General features: G+C 24.6%; 1 pseudogene; it reads left to right on the forward strand.

The window, feature by feature from the left end:
* The first annotated feature begins 5,596 nt into the window (after window positions 1-5,596).
* Window positions 5,597-6,368, forward strand: LOC117216010 (annotated as a pseudogene).
* The last annotated feature ends 3,909 nt before the right edge of the window (window positions 6,369-10,277 follow it).

A 10,277-nucleotide genomic window follows, 5' to 3' on the forward strand; every position in this document is an offset into this window, starting at 1 on the left:
ATTTACTAATCCTCCCAATTAAATATTTATATTTAAAAAATTTAAAATCTAATATATATAAATATAAAATTCTATAGGGTCTTATCGTCCCATAAATATATTTTAGCATTTTTACTAAAAATTTAAATTAATTATATATATATATGAGACAGTATATATCTCGATACGGATATATACTTTTTTATTCAATCCAAAAATAATCAATGATACTATTATAAATATTCTATTTATAAAAATTTTAATTATATATATATATATATATTATACATATATTATCCACTTATATTTATTTTAATATTATAAATTTATATTTCGTATATAAATTTTAGTTTCTTCTAAAAATTTAATTTTTTTTTATATTTTTTTTTTAAATTCAAAAATAATCAATGATACTATTATAAATATTCTATTTATAGAAATTTTAATTATTTATATATATATATTATAAATTATATTTTAAATTTAAATTTTACCAAAAATTAATTTTTATTTCATATTTTTTATTTTATTAAAAAATAATTTACAATACTATTATAAATATTCTATTTATAAAAATGATAATTTATATATATATATTATTAATTTATATTAACTTTAATTTTATAAATTTATTTTTTTTTATTTAAATTTTATTTTTTATTAAAATTTAATTTTTTTTATATTTTTTATTATTCTAAAAAATAATTAATAATACTATTATAAATATTCTATTTATAAAAATTTTAAATTTTAAATCCTTCGAGCCGGATCACGAGCATTGGACGATCAAGTGAACAGAGATACAGCAGTAAATCATACAGTGCCACATGATCACATCATCATCAGCATCGCAGCAACCGTTAGCGGCGAACCTCGCGCCAACAACTAGAGGGTCAACTTCCGCAAGGAAATGTCTTGCACGCCAAATCAGACACACACGGTGACGAGCAACGTTTCAATTCGCGACAACAAGGTATGTTCGTTCATTGTATTTTCTTTACAATCCGCTATAACATTTTTTTCATCTTTATTTTTACACTGCGATTTAAGGCAAGAAAAATGATTGAAAGTTTCTTTTGTTCTTGTTTCAAATCATTTTTCCTTCTTAAAAAGGATTTTAAGAAAGATGAAAAATATATTTTTCTCAAAGTATGATAGCGTTTGTGATAGATCATGTATGATCTTGTCCTTTCTTTGCAATGCTATATCTAATGTCCTTAAATGTTCCATATCTTTTCATTTACTTGTACTCTCATCTTATTCTTCTGGTCTGAAAGTATAACTGTTACAGCTTTTAATGGTGTTTTGTTTTTATCTCTTGAATATGAGGTGGAATGGTGTAATAGGTACTGAAGTACACTAGGTGATATTTAACCAATAATGCAAATAACATCGGCTGATTCTTAACGTCGATAAACAATAGCGTCGATAAACAATAGCGTCGTTCGGTTGATTTCTCGATAAAAGCGGGAAATCGGACTCTTCGCCCAGACCGCGTAACGTATCTATTCCGGGTATTTTCTCCATTTGTCGTTTGGTTATTGGCGTTCGCCCTGCTTTCGTCGCGGACATTCGTTTGGTCTACCGGAATTAGCACGTTGCGAGTCTCGGCGGACCTTTGTTCGAGGTCTTCGGGAATGACAAACGCAGGCTTCAAGCGATCTATGGAAACCGTTACGTCGCGATTATTTATTTTTACCGCATATGTCTTATCACCTCTCTGTATGACTTTATACGGTCCATCGTACGGTGGCTGTAATGGTCCTCCAATCGCGTCGTGGCGCACGAATACGTATGGCGACGTCTCTAATTCCTTGAAGACGAAAATTTTCTTTTCGCCGTGGCGAGTAATCGGGTGTGGTCTGACCCTCTCCATGCGTTCTCTCAGCCGGTTCGCGTATTCCAAGTTGGCCCGTTGACTAGTTGGCAAAAAGAATTCCGCCGGCAGACGTATGCCGGTGCCGTAAATCATTTCGGCCGCCGTTGCGTTTAGGTCCTCCTTTATCGCGGTTCTTATACCTAATAAGACGATCGGGAGAATTCCGACCCAGTTGCTCGTGTCGTGGCATTTGATCGCCGCCTTTAATTGTCTGTGTAGGCGTTCTACCATCCCGTTAGACGCTGGATGGTAGGCCGTTGTACGCAAATGTTTGACGCCGAGCAACCGGCATAATTCCTCGAATAAACGCGATTCGAATTGACGTCCTTGATCAGTCGTAATTTTCAAGGGTGCGCCGAAACGAGATATCCAGGTAGAAAGGAGGGCCGAAGCCACGGTTGACGCTTCCACATCGGCGATAGGTATGGCTTCAGGCCAACGCGAAAAACGATCGATACACGTAAGGCAATAACGGTATCCTTGCGAATATTGCATTGTGATGATATCTACGTGTATATGCTCGAACCGGCCCGCTAGCGTTCCGAACGTTCCGAACGTTCCGACGGGCGAGGATACGTGTCTGGTGACTTTGTTGCGCTGACGCGGTATGCATTGTCGTGTCCACGTTCGGCAATCTTTATTTACCGACGGCCAGACGAAGCGCGTCGCTACCAATTTTCGCGTAGCTCGCATCCCCGGGTGGGAAAGTCCATGTAGCGCTTGGAATACGGTGCGGCGTAACGGTTCCGGTACGTACGGTCGCACGGTCTCGGTTTTAATATCGCAGTATAACTCGACGTTGTGATCGGGAAATCGTACTTTTCTCAGTTGCAACGCGCTCGAGCCAGCGTTGATAATTCTGCGTAGCTCGCTATCCTTTTCTTGCGCTGCAGCTAGCGTATGGTGATCTATTGGTTTTCCGATCGCTTCGATGCGAGATAGAGTATCGGCTACGTTATTTTCTACCCCTTTTATGTGACGGATATCCGTCGTAAACTGTCCGATGTAGTCCAGATGTCGAAAACATCTTTGGCAAACATTGTGGCCTTTTTCCTACTTAGTTCGGTAGTTTTCAATTTTAAGGTGTTGAACAATTTCGTTTCGTTGTAATTTAAGATTTGTTAACGAGCACTTTTCACAAACTGACCGCTGTTACTTATTTATATATATATATATATATATATATATTTAATTAAAATTTAAATTTATTATTAATTTATATATTAATATAAATATATTATATACATATAATATTAAATTTATCAATTAATTATTAACAATTTGGATATTAGTTAATAAAAAAATATAATAATTAAATTGCATTTAATAGTAATTTTTAAAATATATCTAACTTTTTATAAATAATTCAATAATTTTTATTCCTATAAATTAACTATATAATTCTAAAATTACTATTAAATTACAATTTAATAAATTTAATTATATTTTAAAAATTAAATTTATAAACTATATAATAAGCTAAATTAAGCTTATAGGTTCATACCCTATCGATAAATTCAAAAAATTTTTATATAAAATATAAAAATATAAGTAATATGTCTGATAAAAGATATATTTTGATAAAATATTTATGTATATAATTAAATTATACTATATCTATTTATATAATAAGTTAAAAACTAATAGAAATTTTTCTATATAAATTTTATTTTTATATACAATATTTAATTTTTTCAAAAAAAATAAATATTTATTTTTTATAATAAAATATATATATTCTCTTATTTATCAGTAATTATTTTATTTTTTATTATATTAAATTCATCAAGAATTTACATTAAATGATTATCAATAGAATTTTCAACAATTATTTTAATTAGAATAATTAATATTAAATCAAATAATAAAATTGTTAGAATCATATATTTTATAATATCATCAATTTCAAGATTATTCATTATTATTATTATTTCTTTAAATTATACACAAATTTTTATTTTTAAAAATTATATAATTAATTTTCTAATAAATTTATCTATATTTTTAAAAATTGGTTTATTTCCGTTTTGTTTTTGAATAATTTATATTTAGAATATATCTTCATGAAATCAAATTTTAATTATTTCAACATTTATAAAATTTATTCCAATTTATTTTTTTTCTTCAATAACTTTCATTACACCATATCTAATTCTTACTTTATTTATTAATAATACATTCATTGCTTTATATACAAATATAGACTTCTCTATAAAAAAATTATTTGGATGTTCATCAATTTTTAATTCATTATTTTTTTATTTTATTCTTCATACTAATACATACTTATTCTATATTATTAATTTATATAATTAATAATTTATGTATATTTTCAACTTTAATATATTTTTTTAATTTTTATAATGTAAATAATTTAAATTTTAGAAATTTTTCAATATATTCATATTTTATTTTCATTATTTTATTATTTATATATTCCTCTTTACCATTATTTTTTTCATTTATATTCAAATGAGAATTTATTTATAATTTAAATTTAAATTTTAGAAATAATTTAACAATTATATTATTATTATTAAGAATAATTATAATATGAAATTATTTTATTTTATTAAAATATATTTTATTAAAATTTAAATTTAATAAAACAATTATAAATTTTGAAATTTCTCAAATAAAAACTTTCATTTCAATAGTAATCTTATTTTTTTCTCTTATATTTATTTTATTTAATTTAATATAAATATTATTAATTTAATCATTAAATTTGCAATTTAATATTTTTCTTAAACTATATTAAATTATTATAAAATAAATTTTATTATAGTATTAAAAAATTTTTAATTTTTATTAATAAATTTATAGTTTATTTCTTTTTCAGACATAATACTTTTTTATTAAAAATTTAAAAATAAATTATTCAAATTTTATAAAATTTAATTGAAAATAAAAATTATTATTATTATTATTATTTAATTTTTAAAAATTTAATATAAATTTATATTTAAGATTTTATGTTAAATAAACTATTAATCTTCAAAATTAAAAATATAAATATTATATTTATAAATCTTAATAAAAAAATGATTAATATCAACTAATCATAAAAATATTGGAATAATATATTTTATTTTTGCAATATGATCAGGAATAATTGGATCTTCAATAAGATTGTTAATTCGAATAGAACTTAGTCATCCTGGAATATGAATTAACAACGATCAAATTTATAATTCATTAGTAACTAGACATGCATTTTTAATAATTTTCTTTATAGTTATACCATTTATAATTGGAGGATTTGGAAATTATTTAATTCCATTAATATTAGGATCACCTGATATAGCTTTTCCACGAATAAATAATATTAGATTTTGATTATTACCTCCATCTCTTTTTATATTATTATTAAGAACTTTATTTACACCTAATGTAGGAACAGGTTGAACTGTATATCCACCTTTATCATCTTATATATTTCATTCATCACCTTCTGTAGATATTGCAATTTTTTCTTTACATATAACAGGAATTTCTTCAATTATTGGTTCCCTAAATTTTATTCTAACTATTATATTAATAAAAAATTTTTCATTAAATTATGATCAAATTAATTTATTTTCATGATCAGTATGTATTACAGTTATATTATTAATTTTATCGCTTCCAGTTCTAGCAGGAGCTATTACTATACTTCTATTTGATCGAAATTTTAATACATCATTTTTTGATCCTATAGGAGGTGGAGATCCAATTTTATATCAACATTTATTTTGATTTTTTGGTCACCCAGAAGTTTATATTCTAATTCTTCCAGGATTTGGGTTAATCTCTCAAATTATTATAAATGAAAGAGGAAAAAAAGAAACTTTTGGAAATTTAAGAATAATTTATGCAATATTAGGAATTGGGTTTCTTGGATTTATTGTATGAGCACATCATATATTTACTGTAGGATTAGATGTTGATACTCGAGCTTACTTTACATCAGCAACAATAATTATTGCTGTTCCTACAGGAATTAAAGTATTTAGATGATTAGCAACTTATCATGGTTCAAAAATAAATTTTAATATTACAATCATTTGATCTATTTGTTTTATTTTAATATTTACAATTGGAGGATTAACAGGAGTAATATTATCTAATTCATCAATTGATATTATTTTACATGATACTTATTATGTAGTAGGACATTTTCATTATGTACTATCAATAGGAGCAGTTTTTGCTATTATTACTAGATTTATTCATTGATGCCCAATAATTACAGGTCTAATATTAAATCAAATATGATTAAAAATTCAATTTATTATAATATTTATTGGTGTAAATATAACTTTTTCCCCTCAACATTTTTTAGGCTTAATATCTATACCACGACGATATTCAGATTATCCTGATTCTTATTATTGTTGAAATTTAATTTCATCAATTGGAGCAATAATTTCAATAAATAGAATATTATTTTTCATTTTTATTATTTTTGAAAGATTAATTTCAAAACGCTTAGTTATATTTAAATTTCATCAATCATTCTTTAGAATGATTAAACAATTATCCTCCCTTAGATCATTCACTAATTGAAATTCCTTTAATTATAAATAATAAAATTAAAAATATTTTTAATAATTAAAATTTAAAAATTTATTAATAAATAATATATATATAATTATTAATATTGCAGATTAGTGCTTTGAATTTAAAATTCAATTATAAAGATTTTTATCTTTTATTAATAAATTAATTTAATAAAATTATATAATGAATTTCAAATTCAAATAAATTTTAATTATTAAAAATTTCTACATGAAATATAATAACATTCCAAGATTCAAATTCTTTTTATTCAGATAATTTAATTTCATTTCATAATTTAACTATAATAATAATAATTATTTCTTTAACAACATTTTTTATTATAGATTTTATATACAATAACTTTTTAAACTTAACTTTATTAAAAAATCATACAATTGAAATTATTTGAACTTTAACTCCTATAATTATTTTAATAATTATTTGTTTTCCATCCTTAAAAATCTTTTAAATCAATTATAGTAATTAAAATTTACTTCTAATGAATACCACAAATAATACCTATTAATTGATTAGTTATCTTTATAATATGTTTATTTACTATTATAATTTTAATAAATTCATTTTTATTATATATTATCATAAAAAATATTTATAATATAAATAATAATAATAATAAAAATAATTTAATTAAAAAATGAAAATGATTATGATAAACAATTTATGTGAAATATTTGATCCTTCAATTAATAATTATATTCAATTAAATTGAATTTTTATAATTTTACCAATTATTTTATTTCCAAATTCATATTGATTAATTCCTTCACGAATTTTAATAATTTTTAAATTATTTATTGAATATTTATTTAATGAATTTAAAATAATTATAACTAATAAATATTCGATAAATATTTGTTCATTCTTAAGAATTATAATTTATATTATAATATTAAATGTATTTAGATATAATTCCTTATATCTTTACATCAACAAGACATTTAATATTTAATCTATCAATAGCATTATCTTTATGATTAAGATTTTTAATTTACTCAATTATTAATTTTCCTATAAAAACTTTAAGACATTTAGTACCATTAAATTCTCCAAAATTTTTAATAAATTTTATAGTAATTATTGAACTTATTAGACTTTTTATTCGCCCTTGAACATTATCAATTCGTCTTTCAGCAAATTTAATTTCAGGACATCTTATTCTTATTTTACTAAGAAATTTTATAATAAACTTCATTATTTTATCACCATTAACTTTAATAATTCAAAATATATTATTAATTCTAGAAATTTCAATAGCTTTAATTCAAGCTTATGTATTCTCAATTTTATTAACATTATATTTTTCTGAATCAAATTAATGAAAAAAATCTTTCCTTTTCATATTGTTACTATTAGACCATGACCAATTATTGTTTCTTTTAATACTATAAATATATTATTAAGAACAATTTTATGAATTTATTTAAATAATTTATTAATTATAATCTTAAATTTATTAATTTTAATTTTATCAACAATAATATGATTCCGAGATATTATTCGAGAAAGAACATTTCAAGGGATACATTCTTTTTATATTTTATCAATAATAAAATTTAGAATAATTATATTTATTATTTCTGAACTATTTTTTTTTATTTCATTTTTTTGAACATTCTTCCATAATTCAATTTCTCCTTCAATTGAAATTAATTTCATATGACCTCCAAAAATAATTAAATTTTTTAATCCATTTGAAATCCCTTTATTAAACTCAATTATTTTAATTATATCAGGATTTTCAGTAACATTAAGACATTATAATATATTAAATAACAAATTTAAATCAAGAATATCAATATTAATATCAACAATTTTTTTAGGATTTTATTTTAATTTTATACAAATTTTTGAATATTATAATTCATTCTTCTGTATTAATGATAGAATTTTTGGATCTATTTTTCTTTTATCCACTGGTTTTCATGGTATTCATGTCTTAATTGGAACATTATTTTTATTATATTCTTTAATTCGAATAATAAAAGATCATTTTTCAACAATTCATCATATTAATTTTGAATTTGCTATTTGATATTGACATTTTGTTGATGTAATTTGATTATTCATTTACATATTTTATTATATCATTATAAATTAAATTAAATTTTAGATATATAGTATAATTAAATTACATTTAATTTCCAATTAAAAAATTTAATATTAAATTAATATATTTAATTAATATAATTTATTATTTATTAATTTTTATAATATTAATAATTATTTTTTTATTAAATAAATTTTTATCAATATATAAAAAATTTAATATAGAAAAAAACTTACCTTATGAATGAATTTACTACAATGAATCAAAAATAAAAAGAATTTGATTTATGAGTTGAGGGTCTCAGCTTGTGGGAAGTTTTTAATGTTAGCGTAATGTACGCCTAGTATAGGTGCTCACATAAACGTTGCACTTCATACTACCATTTATTGACTTACAATGTAACCATTCCTTAGACTATGAACTTACAAACTAGTATAGGGAGGCCCGATATTGTATTATGGATCGCTGACATTTTAGGAGGGGGAAGAAAGAGAATAAACGTATGAGATATATAATTACGTATATATGATTACACAATTGCAGGGAACATTTTCTTAATTTAACTGTGTTTGTATAACGTCAATTCACATCAGAGACCAGGCCACACACCGCGGGCAGGATGGCGCCCAGATGTCTGCACATCCTTGGCGCGTGCCCTCAGTAGTCCTAAGTACCCACCAGGGGTCTTGGAATTTTCATAGTTAAGGTCCTTCAGGCCAAGCGAGTATCTCTTGTCTTAGATTTCCTTTTACGTTTATTGTTTACTACGGGTTAACAGGGAAAGTAGGTTTTCCTCGCGTCTGCTATGTTGCGTTAGCAACTTTCTCACGAGGGCGGCTAAAACCCTTCCTGGTCCACCAACCGTCTTATTATCCAATCGGAGAAAGATGTCTACTACCCTCACTTCCTTAACAAAAATTATCATCAACAAGTCCGATAGTCCCGTGTCCTTAGACACACCCATCCCTAGCTTTCCCCAGACACAGTATCGTCAGTAAAACTTCACTTATTCCGTATCCTTAGAATAGTCAACATATCTTTACCGGTCTCTATCCTTATAACAGTCGCGTACTTAACGTATCAGTGTAACTAGGTTTTACATAAGGTGATTGGAGTGAATTGTGATTTGTGTGTGTTAATTCAGTGTGTATTTCATTGTGATTGCTGAATTCATAATAAAGATTAATGAAAACAAAATTAATAGTTGTGTTACGACTCAGCTATTTTATCGTCTAACCCTCAAGTTTACGTGACATTTGCATTGTTCTTTTGTGATCTTTGCTTACAATCTTTGGTTCATTTACTAACTAAACATACGGTTTTCTTATTGCTATAATTTAATTTTCTACGGTGGTTAGCCACCAATATTTATCTTTATTGTCTTTGAGTGTCTCACTTAAATCTACGGTTGACAATTTATACATAAGTCTTATATTGCTATCCTTATGGTCTATGTCGCTATCGTACAGTATTTTTTATTATTACGTTTCTGCTGTAGTGATAGAATAATGCTAAGTTATTATTGTTTTGGATTAATTTCACGCTATCTAAACAGGTGAAGGATTCCGGGGGGAAATAACCTGTTTTTTGAACGTGTTTATGGTATAACGGGTTTGACTATAGATTGTGGGCGACGATGAAGTTTATGATTATTTTGTGTATCTTTGACCAGTGGTCTGACTAATTTAAGAATGAAGAATCGATATGGATTAATTTGGGCTCTTCGTATAGCTTGTGATTTGCTATATTTGCTAAATTTCAATTCTGGCAATCTATATATTCCTAAACATGCTGTGATGTATTTTCTTT

The sequence above is a fragment of the Bombus bifarius genome, unplaced genomic scaffold, assembly GCF_011952205.1.
Source record: "Bombus bifarius isolate JDL3187 unplaced genomic scaffold, Bbif_JDL3187 scf7180000010032_frag, whole genome shotgun sequence".
In the NCBI taxonomy this organism is placed as follows: domain Eukaryota; kingdom Metazoa; phylum Arthropoda; class Insecta; order Hymenoptera; family Apidae; genus Bombus; species Bombus bifarius.